General features: G+C 40.0%; 1 long non-coding RNA gene across 1 annotated transcript in view; it reads left to right on the forward strand.

Moving 5' to 3' along the window:
* The window catches only part of LOC140604683 (uncharacterized), a 40,915-nt gene extending 24,166 nt beyond the window's left edge, over window positions 1-16,749 (forward strand). The window contains exon 5 of the long non-coding RNA XR_012007495.1: window positions 16,085-16,749. This is a non-coding gene — a long non-coding RNA (uncharacterized lncRNA). The remainder of the gene's footprint in view (window positions 1-16,084) is intronic.
* The last annotated feature ends 652 nt before the right edge of the window (window positions 16,750-17,401 follow it).

Genomic DNA, 17,401 nt, shown 5'->3' on the forward strand with positions numbered 1-17,401 from the left:
CAAAAACCTCAGAAGAAAAGCCAAATATGGGAAAGGTTCTTGTACAATCCTTAATCAAATACAACTAGGTTGAAAGAAGATATATGCTCATTATTTTGCTCAGATGGCTTTTATTCTAATTAAGTTGAGGTGGTATTCTTCTTTAGACTTATGACCATAACCCCTAATATAATTGCTAACATTCCTGTAGTCAGATCATTTCTTACAAATAACTCTTTGAGACATGTTGAGATAATTTCTTTTGAAAAGCCTGTAAATCTCTGCGTAATCATCATAAAAGTATTAAAATATAGAATTGTAAATATGAAAAGGATCTAAAGACAAATATTAATCTAAATTATAACTATACAGACTATCCCCCAAAGGCATATCTTCTTTAATAAAGAAAAAAAAAAGCAATGCTTTGAGAAAATAATTCTGGATTCTTTTTTGGTGCTGCATGGGCAGGTCACCTAATCTCTACCAACTGAAGATTTTTTTGTTTGAAGTTGGTCTCTAACAACTCTTCCATTTACCCAAATGTAGGAGTCTGTATTTATCCCCACCGAAATTCTACAACTTCTTTTATAATGCTTCCCATTTGATGCTAATTCCAGTTGATGGTATTTTTCTAAGGATTGTTAACTTAAAATTTACAAATGTTGGATGTAACTAGCACCTCCTCACATCTTCCCAACCTGTGGCATGCTGGACCATGTATAGGACCCATATTATATGCACCCCTGGTCCTACTGGCTCTAGCCACCCTATCAATCATCACTCAGATCTGGCCCAATGCTACTCATGAGCACTCTGGTTTCCCCAGAGGCTATTCAAGGGGTCACACTGGAGAACCTGGGAGTGGGAGGGAATTAACACAGACCAAGAGAGAAAAAGACAGGGAAGAGCCAGCAGAGCTGAGGTGCAATTCACTCTGTGTTACCTAAAAACCACATATATTTCCTTGAGAAACTCAGGCTAGTTCAGTAATGTATCAAGTTGTATTTGCTTGTCTTCTTTCCCTCCCTCTCTGTCAGTTTTCCCTTACTTTCGGATCTGGGGATTGCACTTCCCCCCTTTTTATCCCATAAAATATTAACTGAGCCAATAAAGTTCTGCTGAGCTGTGTTCTAGGGAAACTGGTTAAGATCTAGAAACTGTAATCATACAGATTTTACTGTCTTCACCTTGACATAGACCTGTATTTCATAGTTCACCATGAGGGTTCGAGAATCACCAGGAAGTATCTCAGATGTGCTCACAAACATGTCTGCTCAGCTAGCACATGGCAACTGATGGTGTTGATTATATGATGTATTTTTGTCCTTCTAGCTGGTACCGTTATCTTCCATGGGGCATCACCTAGGCACTGAATCTTCAAGGTCCAAATGCTACATGGTATTATTTTCTAAAAGAAGGGAGAACATTGTATAGTCTAAAGAGATTCAGCAAGAATGAGACTCGTGTTTCATTGTGAAAAAAGGAACTTTTCAGAAGAGACCTGAGTCAGAAGACAAATTCAAATGGCAAATGTCCAGGATAACTCAGATACAGCCCTCTGATTTAATCTTTGTCATTGGCTCCAGGCAGAGAAAGAGGACATATACAAGATGAATAAGATTCTAAGAATTTCCAAATGATTCTCTAGATGAGGACTGTAGCAGATCTGGAAAAATCAGTCTATTTTACCCAAGATTCATGTTCTTAGTCTGGGACTCTGACACTGGCCCCAGGAGTTGGGGAGGAGGGCTGCAAGGGATCTTTTTGGTGATATTTGCAACATCAATGTATCCTGCAGTCACCCCTCCAAAGAAAAAGCTATAGTAGACAGTTTATTCCCTAGGGAAGATGCATGGGGGTGAAGCTAGGAGAGGAATGGAACATCTTCGTATGCATTGCAGTCCTTCTTGTGCTTGTAGTATGTTTATAGTGCTGTCAGGAATTCTTTTTTGATGGGATTGTCTTCTGAATCTTGTTTATAGTTACACTGCTCTAAAATGTAAATTAAAAGCCACAGCACCATAAAATAAAGGCAAGGCAGTTTGTACAAATTGTAGTGTGCTCTGGATCTGGGGAGGTGAAACAAGAAATCTTAAGTTACTGCCTAGCAGCATTAGATATTTAGCTTGATCAAAGAAGGGCCCTCAGAGGTGCATAGTCATAAAGGCAGGGAGCACTGGCATGAGAAAAGAATGAAGAGGGCATCAGTGAGTGGAGTGGAGGAAGTTAGCATCCTGTACGGTGTTTATTAGGTCAGAGATAAACTGGTGCTCACCATGAGTCATTTCCCATGGAAATGGGAAAGGTGGTGAAGAGCAGCTGGGAGCAGCAAAGCTCCAAGTAGGGTTTCACACCAGTGTTTGTCTCTAAGTGTGAACACAGCTGCCGGCAGCCTGGGAGCACAGGTGTAGACTACTAGTTGTGAAGATCAATAGGGAGGCTCTGTGCTGTTTAGCTTATTGGTAGAGTTAGGGTGTTTTTGTTTTTGTTTTCTTTAAAGATTTTATTTATTTATTCATGAGACACACACAGAGAGAGGCAGAGACACAGGTAGAGGGAGAGGCCGGCTCCCTGTAGGAAGCCCAATGCGGGACTCAATCCCAGGACCCCGGGATCATGACTTGAGCCAGAAGCAGACACTCAACTGCTGAGCCACCCATGTGCCCCAAGTCAGAGTGTTTTATGGACAAGCAGGGCCTGTTCGTTTTCAGATATTGTTTGATAAGAGAAAAGTAAAATCTTCCTACAGTACAGAAATGCTCTGAGAAGAACAGGTAACTTCACATGAATGGGTCAAAGAGAATGCCAAAGCATTAAGTACGTATTTGCAGACCAAAAATATCTCCCATTCATGCTAGATTGAATCTGGCTGTTTTTGGTGTGGCTCTTTTATAAGCATCTCTTTTGTGTGGCCAACTGCTTGATTCAAAAGAATAACAACGCTAGTATCTGTACATCTGATCCCTGGCCACTGCTATTAATTTCCTCTAAGCATGTCTGTAAGCTATCTGAGTGGTACAAAAACCCTTTTAATTCCATTCCAATCTTCTTTTTCTATCAAATCCAACCACGTAGGAGGAAAGAAAATGTGTTACTCTTGGAACAGAAATCAGAAGTGGTCTCTGAGATGTATGAAGCACTGGCCCCACTTTGGATACACCTCCATTTTGTTTCTCTCAAATTCTCTTTGCATATGCACAATCTTTAAAAATAAGGGATCAAACACATGTAGTATTTATATGTGTCTGTATTTATTCATGCAACCATTCATCAAATGTTTGCTGTGTGCTCTGTGCTGATTCCAAGACAAGGTGGCAAAATCTGTTTTCTGAAGATGTTAACTCTCTTGCTGGGGAGACAGATCCATAAACTCTTATCAAATGAATAGAAGCACTAAGGAGATTCTCCTGACTCAGATTGGGCTTGAGTGTTAGCAGAGGGGCCAGGGGGAAGGAGGGGAGAAAGGGTGGAGCAAGGCTTCAAAGGACAGGTGACACCCGAGACACAAGAATTAGGTGGAGGAAAGCAGGAAGTACACCAGGCAAAATGGATGAGATGAAGAAAGGCAGAGTGTTGAGGAAATGTGTTATGGAACAATAGAGGATGTCAAAAGGCCAGGCCTTTCTTCCCCTGCCACGGAGGCTGAATTCACCTTGTAGGTGATATAAAGCATCAAAGGCACTTGAACTGAATGAGGAATAGCACAGAGTTATATTTTAGATAGATTATTTTAAGAAAACAAGGCTTTGAAGAAAAGGACATCAGCTAGGTTGTTGCAAAAGATAATAAGGGCCTAAATGGAGGAAAAGGTTGGAGGGATTAGTGGAGGCAAGACATTTGAGGTGTTTGAAGGAAATGTAGCAGTAAAATCTAGAGCACTTGCTTATGTATTGGAGGTGCATGAGTTTATGGGCTGGATGGTTGTTAATGTTTCCATGCCATCCTTTCCTCTATACTCTTCCACTGTATTGAAGATGTCAGAGCCCTGGGACCTACATTTTTCCTCACTCTCTAGTTAGCAGATTCTCATGTTAGGTTCCTCCCACAAGAGGCACTCAAGAAAGATTTAGAAAACAGAAAAGAAGCAAAACCTATAATTATTCCAGCAATGGTGAGTAGGAGCATGGGTTTTGGCAAGTGGCAGCATGTAGTTTTGCTGGTAGCTTCAGGGTAATCTCTTGAGGATCACCACTTTTGGTGATATAGATTGCTGGGATTTTTGGTGGAGGGTCCTCAAAATGTCTGTTATTTTCTTTCCCTCAAGACTAGCAGCAGCTTCTCTGACCTTTGCTTCTATAGTGCTCCTAGTTGATTCTGGAATTTCTTAATTCTCTGTATTAAATTCTTTCCTGCATAAGATATCTGTTTTACTGAACAAACTCTGATGAAATCAGATGATACCCAGGTTTCTGGCTTACATAACCAGCTAGATGGTGAATTGGAAAATTTATTCATTCATTCAATCAGCATTCCTTATTTATTGAATATCTATACACCCAGGCTTTGGTAGAGGTACCAGAGATACAGTTACTACTATCAAAATGATCAGTGCTTCTGGGTGTCTCAGTGGTTTAGAGCCTGCCTTTGGCCTAGGGCATGGTCCTGGAATCCTGGGATCGGGTCCGCATAAGGCTCTCAGCATGGAGCCTGCTTCTCCCTCTACCTGTCTCTGCCTCTCTCTCTGTGTGTCTCTCATGAATAAAGAAGTAAAGTCTTTAAAAAAAAAAGAAAAAAAAAAAAAGAACCGAAAACAGGTGTTCAAACAAAACTTGTACACAAATGCTCATAGAAGCATTGTTTACAGTGGCCAAAGGTGGAAGCAAGCCAAATAGCCATCAAGTAACAAATGGATAATCAAAATATGATATGTCCGTACATTAAAATATTAGTCACAAAAGGGAATGAATTACTGATACATGAATGAACCTTGAAAACTAATGCTAAATGAAAGAAGAAAACACAAAAAGCCACATATTGTGTGATTTCACTTATATGAAATATTCAGAACAGGCCAATGCAGAAAGCAGATTAGTGGATGCCACAGGCTGGAGAGAGGGAAACGTGGGGAGTGATTCCTTGGTGGGCATGAGGTTTCCATTTGGAGTGATAACCAGGTTTGGAACTAGATACTAGTGATAGTTGCACAACGTTGCGAATGTTACTAAATGTCACTGAATTGTATGCTTTAACATGGCTAAGATAGTAAATTTTATATTATGTGCATTTTACCAAAATAAAAATCTATGAAGTTCACAGAAGAAAGCAAAGAAGGAAATCTTTGTAACCCTGGGTTAGAGAAAACATTTTTTATATAGCACAGAAATTGTACAAGTCATGAGTGGAAAAAATAATACACTGGATTTAAAATGAAAAAACTTCTGTATTTTCAACTGCTAAGAAAACAGATAGGAAGCTACAGACTGGGAAAAAATATTTGCAGAATGTATATCTGATAATAGATTCATATCTAGAATATATAAAAAGTTTTTACAACTCAATAATAAAACAACTTATTTGAGAAAATAGGCCAAAGCTTTGAACCGATACTTCACCAAAAAGAGAGATACAAATGGCAAATAAGAACATGATAAAATGCTTAATATAATTAATTAGGAAAATGTAAACTAAAATCAGAATGAGATATTATGAACATATATTAAAATGGCTAAGGGGGTGCCTGGGTAACTCAGATTAATCACCTGCCTTCCACTCAGGTCATGATCCTGTAGTCCTGGGATCAAGCTCCGTCTGGCTCCTTCCTTGGCCTCTCCCCACTTATGTTCTCTCTCTTGCTCACACACACACTCTCAGATAAATAAATAAAATCTTTAAAAAAAAATGGCTAAAATAAAAAACCAAACCAACCAACCTGACAACAGCAAATGCTGACGAGGATATAGAGCAACAGTAATCCCCATTCATTTCTGGTAGGAAAGCAAAGGGGCATACATAGCCCCTTTGAAAGACAGTTTGGTCATTTCTGATATAGTGAAACATAATCTTCATGCAACCCAATAATCCCTGGTATTTATCCATGAGAAATGAAAATATGTGTCTACAGAAAAACCTCTACATAAATGTTTATAGGGACTTTCTTCATAATCACTAAAATCTGAAAATATGCACTAGCTGGAGAATAAATAGTACATTCATACAATAGAACGCTACTCTGAAACAAAAAGGAAAAACTACTGATGTATCCAAGAACAAGGACAACTATGAAATGGATTTTGCTAGTGGAAGCAGACAGACTCAAAAGGCTACAGGTTGCATGTTTCCATTAATAGGACATTCTGGAAAGGCAAGACCATAAGGTCTGAAAACAGATCAGGGGTTGCCAGGGGTTGGAGTTGGGGGAGGACATGATTATAAAGGGACACAAGGAACCTTTCTGGAGGGAAATATCTGGAACAGATATTTCCTATAACTTGATGTGGTGGGAGTTACACAACTGCATGCATTTTTCAGTATTCCTACAACCATATACCCCAAAGGGGTCAATATTACTGTATAACAAATTATACTTTTATAAATCTGGTTTTAAAAAATAATGGAGCATACCAGTTGGTTAAAGCAAATGAAAGGGCATTGGCAGTCCTATTGAGAGCAATTTCACTGGTAAAGCCTGAAGCAAGATTGTGATAATAGTATACATTTATTCAATGAGGTAGAAAGCAAGGCTTTCTGCAGAGAATAAGATGTGGGCCTCTGCTGAGTGCTACATTAATCAAGTTAAACTGCCATGTGTCTTTTCCTCTAGGCTTGTAATTCAAAACCAGGGAAGTTTAGGGGGGCGGGTGTGATGTGGGACAGAAGGAGGGCGCAAAGATTTAGAATCTCCAGGGGCACTTGGGTTTGAAAATCTTATTTATGATATTTAATTTGGAGAAAGAAGCTTATTTGTCAAGTAAAAACTAGGGAAAGAAAAGCTTTTGGTTTAATGAGGATACGCAGAAGAAGAAAATGACTCACTGGGAGATTCTTCAGTGGAGCAGGGGTGGCAATGGAGAGGAGAAATTTTATGACAATAGGGAGCACAGGCTAAACCAATTAGAGAAATTATGTCCCATAAACTTAGACTCATCTTGTATTCAATAATAGATGCAGTATCGATATTATTTTCATTTATCTTACCACCTTGTATTTGAGCCTTAACTGACCAGAAACAATCTGTTCTAAGATAAGAAAAAAATCCCATTTTGTTTCTGCCTACTTAGTAAATGGTGAGGTAAGTCACTTTCTTTGGGGTTGGAAGAAACAATCTGATTTGGCTTCCCTTTGCAAACACTCTCAGTATCTTTTGGATTGATGCGCCAAATTCTCACTCTGCCCAGTGTGGAGGTGACTGCTGAGTGCCGAAATGCTGGTGCCATAAAATCCAGCTGGACACGTAAGTCACGGTGAGCAATTATAGCTCAGAATCCATCCCTGCAGGATCTGGGGTCCCCATGTGTGCAGCATCCAGACACATCTCCTCCCTCTTCCCAACTGCAGCAAGTCCAAGCCAGACTTCACAGGATGAGTAAGCGACACATGGCATGTGTGAAATTCCCCTCCACCCTGTTACCCTTCCCAGAGCTGCCATAGTGACGATTATAGTAACCTTGACTCCATAAGGAATGTGACAACTTAAACCCCACAGACTACTTAGCAACGTGTTATTACAGAGCAATAAGTTGTGCCCTGGGCCCTGGAATGATGATGACCATGCGGGAGCTCACATCGAAGGATACTTGTCCATCAGTCAGGAACTGGCTTCCTAGACATGACTAAAATGTCTAGAACAAGTGATGTCTCTTACAGAATGGAAAGTATTTCTACAACCATTCTGGTGGCTGGTCTCATCAATGAACAGTTGACTCCTCTTTCATGTTAGAGCTAGCTGGCACTTTGGCATTCCACAAACTTCTCACATTTATCCAGGGATGAATGGTCTTGGATGCAGGGCTGGCTTGGCCTCCACTCTGGGATCTGAACTATCTGGAAACTTAAGTTTCAGGCTTGAGTTTAGGGCAGTCCAGATATTTTAATGAACTGTAGAGACTCTTGGTAATTAAGCATTTAAGGTCTGTCTTCGGATACCCCCAAATTATAGGGTACAGTGGAACGGAGATAGAGAAAAGGATATAGCTATGACAATTTTTTTTTCATGAAGGGTCTAGGATTCAGATCAAATTTAATACTTCCTATGGTGATTTAGGTCTTTAAGGACATTCTAGGGAAGTTGTCATATGGATGACAGTCAACATGCCTTTAACCACAGATACCCTAATATCATGAGATAAAAAACTAAATGAAAGTCATTTCATGGTAGGGGCAGGATGTTTTTTGGCCCTATGAAATCCCATTATGACACCTCATCCTAAATTTTGCTTTGGCAGCCTTTTTTTTTTTTCCATGTCAATAACTTCATGACTTCGTGATTCTGAAATTAGGATATCAATCTGAATACAAAGGGAAATTCAAATAGATATACATTTAGGACAAACTTTCTTAAAAATTAATAAAATTGTCATAGAAATGAAGATTCTCATGGTTCTGAATCAACCAAAGTTTTAAATGTCCTTTGGATAAGGAAGCTGTAAGTATATTCTTTAAAGACTTATTTATTTATTTTGGAGAGAGACAGAGAGAAAGAGAAAGAGACTGGAGCACACAAGTGGGGGGGAGAGGCAGCAAGAAGGAATCTTCAAGCCGACTCCTCGCTAAGCACGGAGCCCCAAAGAGGATTTGATCTCACCACCCATGAGATCATGACCTGTGCCAAAACTGAGAGTCGAATGTTTAACTAACTGAACCACCCAGGCCTGGCATCAGACCCAAGGACATTGTAAATATAAATATAAGTATATTCTTTTTATATGAACATTTTCTGACAAAGTGTTTTAAGTTTTTCCTTTCACTATTAAGTACACTGGGCACTGGGATGCCTGGATGGTTCAGTGGTTGAGCGTCTGCCTTCAGCTCAGGGCGTGATCCTGGAGTGTCGGGATTGAGTCCTGCATCAGGCTCCCTGCAGATGCTTCTCCCTCTGCCTATGTCTCTGCCTCTCTCTCTGTGTCTTTCATGAATTAAAAATAAATAAATAAATAAATAAATTAAATAAATAAATAAATAAATAAATAAATAAATAAGGTCCATTGGGCACAGTTTCATGTTTCATTTCTACAGATAACACATTAACATACCTTGGGGATGCCTGGGAGGCTCAGTGTTTGGGCCTCTGCCTTGGGCTCGGGGCATAGTCCTGGTCCGGGAATCGAGTCCTACCTCATACTCCCCTCAGGGAGTCTGCTGCTTCCTCTGTCTATGTCTCTGCCTCTCTCTGTGTGTCTCTCACAAATGGATAAATGAAATCTTAAAAAAAAAAAAAAAAATCTACCCTGAGTATTCTCAAATTACTTGAGAAGACTGGATGTCCCCAGATAAACCAGAGTAGAATATGTACTGTGGCACTTTTAGCACTGTGGTTTATTTGTATCAAAGAAGCGAATAATAGTGACACACTTGTGTCACAGTGACTTGACTACCACTGACTGGTCTGGAAGAGTTTCACTTTTATTCTTTTGGATAATGTCCTTTAATCATGAGAGTGTGATCTGAACTATCTCCTTAGTAAAATGACCACTGTTCCAGCTGGCAGATTGATAGAGCGGCTCTGTCCCACGAGGGGTCTGATGAAGTCCTTGCATCTTGGCGCACGCTAGTTGATTCAGTTGCCATTCTAGAAAGCAGGCAGTGTATGGGGGGCCACTAGAGCTTCACCAAGGCCACTGTGAATTCTGGCTTGAAATTTCGCAAGACAGCCCATTGTATTTTGAAGTAGCATTTTCCTTGACGGAAAAGCCTTTGTTCATTATTTCTGTTCAGTGGACAAGTCAAGGATTCATGAATTCAAAGTGACATTCTGAACTAACTGCTCAGACTGGTTGTGGTAAATTGTCATTTACCACTCTCTCTCCTCTTGCTTTTTTTTTTTTTTTTTCAAGATTCTGGTAGCATTCCGATGAAAACAAGTCAACTCCAATGCAAGGGTAAATCTTCGTTCATACGCTCGGAACTAAGTGTTCTTAGTTCTCTGCAATTATGCTGTTAGATGCGATCTTTGATGCTTCACCCCTCATTGGAGAATAAGACAGTAGCCCAGCATGCCATGCTGTCACAGGGCAGGCCTGGGTCTTTGCCTGTAAAGATGGGAAATTTGCAGCCCATTATTGCAATTCCAATGAATGTGTCGGAACTATAAAAGGCCTTATTCCATCTGGTCCTCTTCACAGGAGAGTGAAAGAAGACAGGCAGGAATGTTGATGGCCAAAACCACTTAATTTCTATTGAAACTAAAAAAGAAAGAAAGAGCAGACCTAGGGCGCCAGAAAACAGAAAACAAGCATATGGTTGTTAAAATTACGCAAACAACCGGAGTAGAGAAGACAATCTGGTTTCAATGGCATAAGTGATTCTACATTGCTTTTTGATCCACAACCACCCTGGCGACTACTGCAACTGTATGAGCCTTCCAGTCTTCAGGATTGTGTAGATACGAATTTAGACTTGGTGTCTGGTTTGTTATGAAATGAAACTTGTTCACAGTATAAGTGCAGAGCAGAAAAGAATATGATTAGAGATGCCTGTGAGACCTTTCTCTTCATCCTGCCTCTCAGGCATGAGTCACCATTTCCTCTTAAAATATGGAGAAATACTAAATGTGGCTTTCATGTGGGTTGTACACTTGGTAATGACTGAGCTGGGAAAACCACACAACTCTCTAGCCATCCACAGGCCATGGGTTCTCACAGCCATCCTGAGAGTTGCCGAGATATTACAGGAAGTTTAACATTCTGCTCCTTTCGCTTATCCCATGTGTTGGGTCTAACATCTTTATGAAAAAAATTGCCGGAGGGGAAGAGGCCAAGGCCAAGTTCTTCATGGTCGTCAGAAAAACTCATGCAAATGACAGCATGTAGCTCTTTGATATCCTGACCTCACGGGCTTTATAAAACATTGTCTCCAAATGATAGCTCAGTTCTTGTACATCAGAAAAAGGACTTCGTGCCTTGGGTTTATGAATGATTGAAAAGCAACCCTCTCTCCTTTGAGAAACAGTAGTGGCCCTGGCCAACCACCTGTGCTAAAATCATTGATCTCTGTATATCATACATTTTGCAAGATACCAGTTTTTTTTTTTAAGATTTTATTTATTTATTCATGAGAGACACACACACAGAGAGAGAGAGAGGCAGAGACACAGGCAGAGGGAGAAGCAGGCTCCATGCAGGGAGCCCGATGTGGGACTCGATCCCAGGACTCCAGGATCACACCCTGGGACGAAGGCAGACACTAAACTGCTGAGCCACCCAGGGATCCCGCAAGATACCAGTTTTATTGAGTGGGTTTGGGATATACTTAGAGCACTTGTCAAAAACTCTTCAGAGTTGAAAAGATGTGGCCAAACTGTGGAAGGAGCCTCGGTGTCCAACGAAAGATGAGTGGATAAAGAAGATGTGGTTTATGTATACAATGGAATATTCCTCAGCCATTAGAAATGACAAATACCCACCATTTGCTTCAACGTGGATGGAACTGGAGGGTATTATGCTGAGTGAAGTAAGTCAGTCGGAGAAGGACAAACATTATATGTTCTCATTCATGTGGGGAATATAAATAATAGTGAAAGGGAATATAAGGGACGGGAGAAGAAATGTGTGGGAAATATCAGAAAGGGAGACAGAACGTAAAGACTGCTAACTCTGGGAAACGAACTAGGAGTGGTAGAAGGGGAGGAGGGCGGGGGGTGGGAGTGAATGGGTGACGGGCACTGGGGGTTATTCTGTATGTTAGTAAATTGAACACCAATAAAAAATAAATCTAAAAAAAAAAAAAAGAGTTGAAAAGATGTGCAGCTTTTTCTTCTGTATTTTGCCCCTAACATGGCTATTGCTAATCTCAGAAAGCCTGTATATTCCCAGAAATGAAGAAATATACCTTAAACTATGACAAAGATCATGATTTGGTATTTCCATTTTTTTTTTTTTTTTTTTTTTACAAACTGATTTTTTTTTTTAATGTTCTCTTTCTCACATTCCTTTTAGGAAACATAGTAATATGATTACAAAGAAAAGATAGATTAATTAGTAGTCATTTTTCTGAGAAGGCCTCGTCATTCCCATGAGAAATAAGTAAGGAGTTATAAATATATAATAACTTACAAGTTGTCCTTATGGGATCTTCATGATTTGTATTCATTTTCATTTTCTCTTTTAAAATGACATCCCGTGAAAGAATGTAGAGAAAAACTGTGAGTGTGTAACAGAGACCCTCCCATAATGTAGAGCCTGCTCATATCAGGAAATAATTGTCAAATGAACAAATTCTTTTAGCGTACTAGAATTCAAAGCTTTTGGTAAATTTAGGAAGGTGGCAAAACCCATATACTCAATGCTGCTATAGGCAACAGATCCCCATAAACATCCTCTGTGCACTTTTTAGAACTATAAGTTCTGCTCCCATTCCTCATGTTCTGATATATTCTCTTTTAAAGGCAAGGTCTCTAAGTTACTATTCACTGTGTCCAATCACTCAGGCAAGTTGAAACAAAAAATAGGTTAAGAACTAGTGCCTTAGGCTTATTGCCATAAGTCCATAGATCTCATTATCACCTTTTGGTTCCAAATGTGCAGAGCTACGTACTATTCTGTATTAATGGAGGACTGTAGCCATCTCTCACAGATGTGAAGTGACCATAGTTGCCAAATTCAAAGCAGCCAAAAAATGGAAGTGTATCTCTAACAAGTGCAACTATATTTGTGGGGACAATAGGTGCAAATATTTTAGTCCTGGTCTACTTTAGAAAGCTCAGGTCAGCTAGTTGTTTTTGTAGGATGTTTCCTGGTTTTGATATTTCTGTAGGTTTCGAGAGATTTCCTTGAATGTCAGGAAGAATCTTGAGAAGAGAAATGGATTTCCACATCTGAGTTGCATTTCAGATTGAATTTGCAGGCTATCAGAGTCTAACCTCCATGGTACATTACTCTGCTCACAGCTTTTTCGGGTATTCCGTTCTGACTGCTTCTCAAATCGACCTAAAACCTAAATGCAGAGACCAGTGGAGCCAAATTCTGGATGTCTGGGAAGAGCTGAAAGCAGTCTCCCACTGGTACATAATGTCCTGGTGGTTTTCCTTTTTTATTTGCATGAATATAAAAACAGTCCTTTAATATGTTTACCTCCTAGCAAATAACTGCTCCAGGAAGCTCTGCTCTGTATGTCTTGGTTCTGTAGCTTGCTCCCTACCCCTTATCCCTGCCACAGGTCCTTAGCAATCATGAAGGTGACCATATTTTAAAGATAAGTGACGGGAGTAGGTTGGTGGAAACAAACTGCCAAATATTCACACAGAATGAGTGGTGTGTACGCACAAGCTGTAGCTCCTTCCTGTAACTGTACATGTGGTCATCCTGGGCCTGGCTTCCCACTTGGGTATCAGCCTGAACTTGAAGATCACAGAGAGGGAAATGATACTTCATATATGCTTGGAGTTTTGGATAGATAATATCAGCCATCACAACCATCCAGGGAGCGTGGTATTATAAGGCTATTTTTAATTTTTTTTTTAAGAAAGAGAGGTGTGTGTGGGTCGGGGGAGGGGCAGGAGAAGGAGCAGGAGAGAGAGAGAATCTTAAGTGGACCTTTATCTCTCGATACTGAGATCATGACCTGCGCCGAAATCAAGAGTCCAACGCTTGAGTGACTGAGCCACCCAGGTGCCCAGATAAGGCTAATTTTATGGATGAAGGAATTGATGCTTAAATAAATAAAATCACTTTTCTAAAGTCTTAGAGGATGAAGTATACATCCTTTCCCCAAATATATAATGTAGAACCAGAAAATATGTTACCCTGGTATTCTTTGAGGCATGATCTTGGCTTCTTTTAGTTCACATATAGGATTCTTACCACACCCCAAGTGTGTGCAGAGGGGTGTGCATGGGAGAGCTGTCCAAATGTGACGCACTAAAGCAGCTGCATAATCTTTCTTTCTTGTGGTTGTGAAAAAAAAAAGATAAGGAGGATATATCTCCTGTCCACTTTGGGGGAGAAATATGCAAACTTAATTTTCTCATGTGAGCTATAAAACAAGTGTCAGAATTTCTTTCTCTATATCATATTTGTAAAAGTTCTCAAACGCTTTTTTACACATATGCATATGGTATTATCATGCCATCAGACAAGGAGTAGAAACTGGAGAGTGTACCAGAAAATTTCTTTTTGATGGAGCTGGCAGCTAGAAAGCCAGAACAAGAAGGAAATAGAAGGAAAAAATATTTTTTGTATTTTCTAAGGTGAAGGCAAGACCATGGAGTCTGGCTTGTGTCTAGGATTTTTTTTCATGCTCTCACCAGCTTTGTTATTAAGTGAGATATAATTGACACGTGTCTGGGACTTTTGATAAGCCTTTCAGTAAGCACCACATAGGTGAAAAAAAGAAATAGAGATATGTTATTGAGATGTTATTCTTAGGCATCAACCATCTGTACTACTGATGCCTATTTTTATATACATAAGAGTTTAAAAAATAGTCTCTGATATAAGATACTCAATAATTATCCATTACAATCTCTATACAGAGAATTGTACTAATGAGTGTGACAAGTATTTTTTTCAAACATGAACAATTAGATGTCCAGAAGTTAAGAGGGGAAGAGGTAAGGAAAGCCTCCCACAGAGAATAGAAACCTGAGTTGAGTTTTGAAGGTGAACACTAGTTGATCAGTAAGGGTGGTGGGTGCATGGAGGACATAGGGAACATTGAAAAGCATTAATGATAATAATTTTTGGTTTTGAAGTTTAGCTGTGAAATGCAATGGTTCCATTTTAATTTGAAATCTCTTTAATTTTATAAGGTCATATTGAATTTTCTTTGCCTCATCTTTTTTGGGTGGGGTGGTGTCTGTGCACCCCCCATGCACCATCCCCACCCCCAGCATATTGACATAATGGCAAAGCAGCTCAGACCAACCGTGAGCTTGAACCCCTGTCCACAGCCAACTGTTTTAGGGGATGGCAGCTTCCCAAGCAAGGCGTTGCTGTTGCCATTGACATCTGGGATACCAATTCGGCATTAAGACACTTTATTTTTCTGATCACTTGAGGTAAACTATGGTCGATTGTTAAGAGATGACAAGGCCCTGCTGTTTGTGGCACATTATCACTGTGTTTTAGTAAAATAAAATGTGTCTATTATGAATCTAAATTTGGACCCCAAGGATTCTATTCCCAAACAGATTCTCTGGATGAGAGAGATGTACAACTAGAAATTCTTGTGGTGGCTAGAGAAATCCCACACACTCGGAAAGCGGAGGGAAGAAGCTGCTCAGAGAGAAAGACAGAAGCAGAAGTGAGAAAGAGAGAAAGAGAAGTCGCTAGTTCTCTCATTCCAAATGCACACTTGCCCACGGTGCCGTGAAATTCTCCCAATAACGTTAAAATGCTTCCTACTGGTTTCAAACTCTATGGTACTAGTGGATTTCTCATACTTAAAATTAAAGTATTTTATATGCACACATTTATATGAAGGCATCACAAAGACCATACTCTCTTTATATCTTTATACACATTTAAATGCTGACTAATGAGGACCAGTCTGCCAGTTTGTCACCTCTGGGAAAGTCATCAGAGATTGTCCATTTTACCAAGAATTAACCACTTACTTTTCCCTCACAATGAAGTCTTACATTGTCTCCAGGATTTTAGGAGGTAATGCTGTTTTCAGACTAACAAGTACAGGGCTCCCTCCCCAGGGGCCTACTGTAGAGTTGATTCAGGGATGTGCGAATGGTTAATCCACCTTCAGCTCTGCCACCCAGGTGTGTGATGCAGATAAAGTATTTGCTTCAGTTCTTCATGTGGACACGCACATGCATCTATTGTGGGGGCCAGCTTTCTGTCTGTGTTCACGTTCATGAGGTGTACCTTGGAAGAGCACAAAGCAAACACGAGCACTCTACACAGAGCACTAGATCTTATTCAGCCCTTGAAATCCCTGGAGGGAAATGTCATTTCATTGGGAGGCTTCTTGGCCACTAATCAAGGGCTTTTCATTTCCTTAGGCACATTGGTGTGGTAACAACTTTCCCTCTGAAAAACAAACCATTTGAGGAAGCACTTTCTGAACGCACACCCAGAGAGATCTGCTTTTTTTTTGGAAAATATGAGCACTGAAAATCATCAGGAATCAAAGCAGAATGGGAACAAAAGTTGGCGCAGGAAGTCGGAGGAGAGGTGGGTGCTCACAGGAAACCCTGCAGGAGTCTCTGCCCAGGGAGGCACTCCTCTACTCCTCCACCCTCAACAGTCTCACCTGCTCAAGTGGCACAATTCGCTGCTCTCATTGACCTCTGGGGTACGAGTTCAGCATTAAGATGCCATTGTCATTTAGTCCCTTGAAGTACACTATGGCTGGTTGTCAAAAGACCAGAAGGCACTGCTTTGGTTGTTGGGTTTGTAGAAGGAAGAGACAAGCATGAAGCAGAGCCATTAGAGGATGAGGTATGCTTTGCTAAAATACTTGAGTCTTATCTCATGGCAAAAATGGCCATGAAGGTGTTTTTTTGTTTTTTGTTTTCCACTCTAAAAAACCCTAAGAAAGCCATAGTCCATTTGCAGAATGAATTTAATTTCTTCAATCTTTTTGGCTGAAGTAATTCCCAAGAAGTCTGATACTGTACTTTTTAAAGACTTGAGAGAGACCTCCTGACAGACAATAAAATCAACCAAGGTGGTTGTTGTGATTATTCTTTGGTTTGCAATTGGGCTTGTCTCACTCTGTTTTGATGAAAACTATGCCTTTGAGATTTTCAGCATATAGTCAGCGCTCAGTGTTAAATCAAATAGAAATCTAGATCATAGATTACAATACTGAACTTTGGCTCAAATTTAGCTGTTTATTAAAAAGTATAAAATGCAAACAAATGAATACCAGCATACCTGGTATGCACTTCTTACATTCCTTTCTGTTACTCTTTGGTCCAAAGTCCAATTTCAACCATGCATCTTAACTACAATGTTCCTAGTGTAGAAGGAGAAGCAGTGCTCTGAAGGAGAGAAATCATGGGCTTAAGGAACATGCAGGATTCTGATCCCATTTCCATAGAGCTGTGTGACCATTGAGTCTTAGCTTCCTCCTAGGTAAAAAAAAAATAATACCATCTGACTATGATTCAAAATTGTGCCCAGTAATAGACAGGATTATGAATTAATATGCCTAGGTGGCTTTCTGGTTTGTAGAAGACACACACTACAAGTGACTTCTTTCTTCCTCCCACCTCTCCCTTTTAATCACTCCATTATCTTATCTATAGCTAAAACCCCTGTAGGTTTGTAAACCTCAGGATTTCACTAGTGTCAAAGCCTCTCTAGCCACTTTT

The sequence above is a fragment of the Canis lupus genome, chromosome 15, assembly GCF_048164855.1.
Source record: "Canis lupus baileyi chromosome 15, mCanLup2.hap1, whole genome shotgun sequence".
NCBI classification, from domain to species: Eukaryota; Metazoa; Chordata; class Mammalia; order Carnivora; family Canidae; genus Canis; species Canis lupus.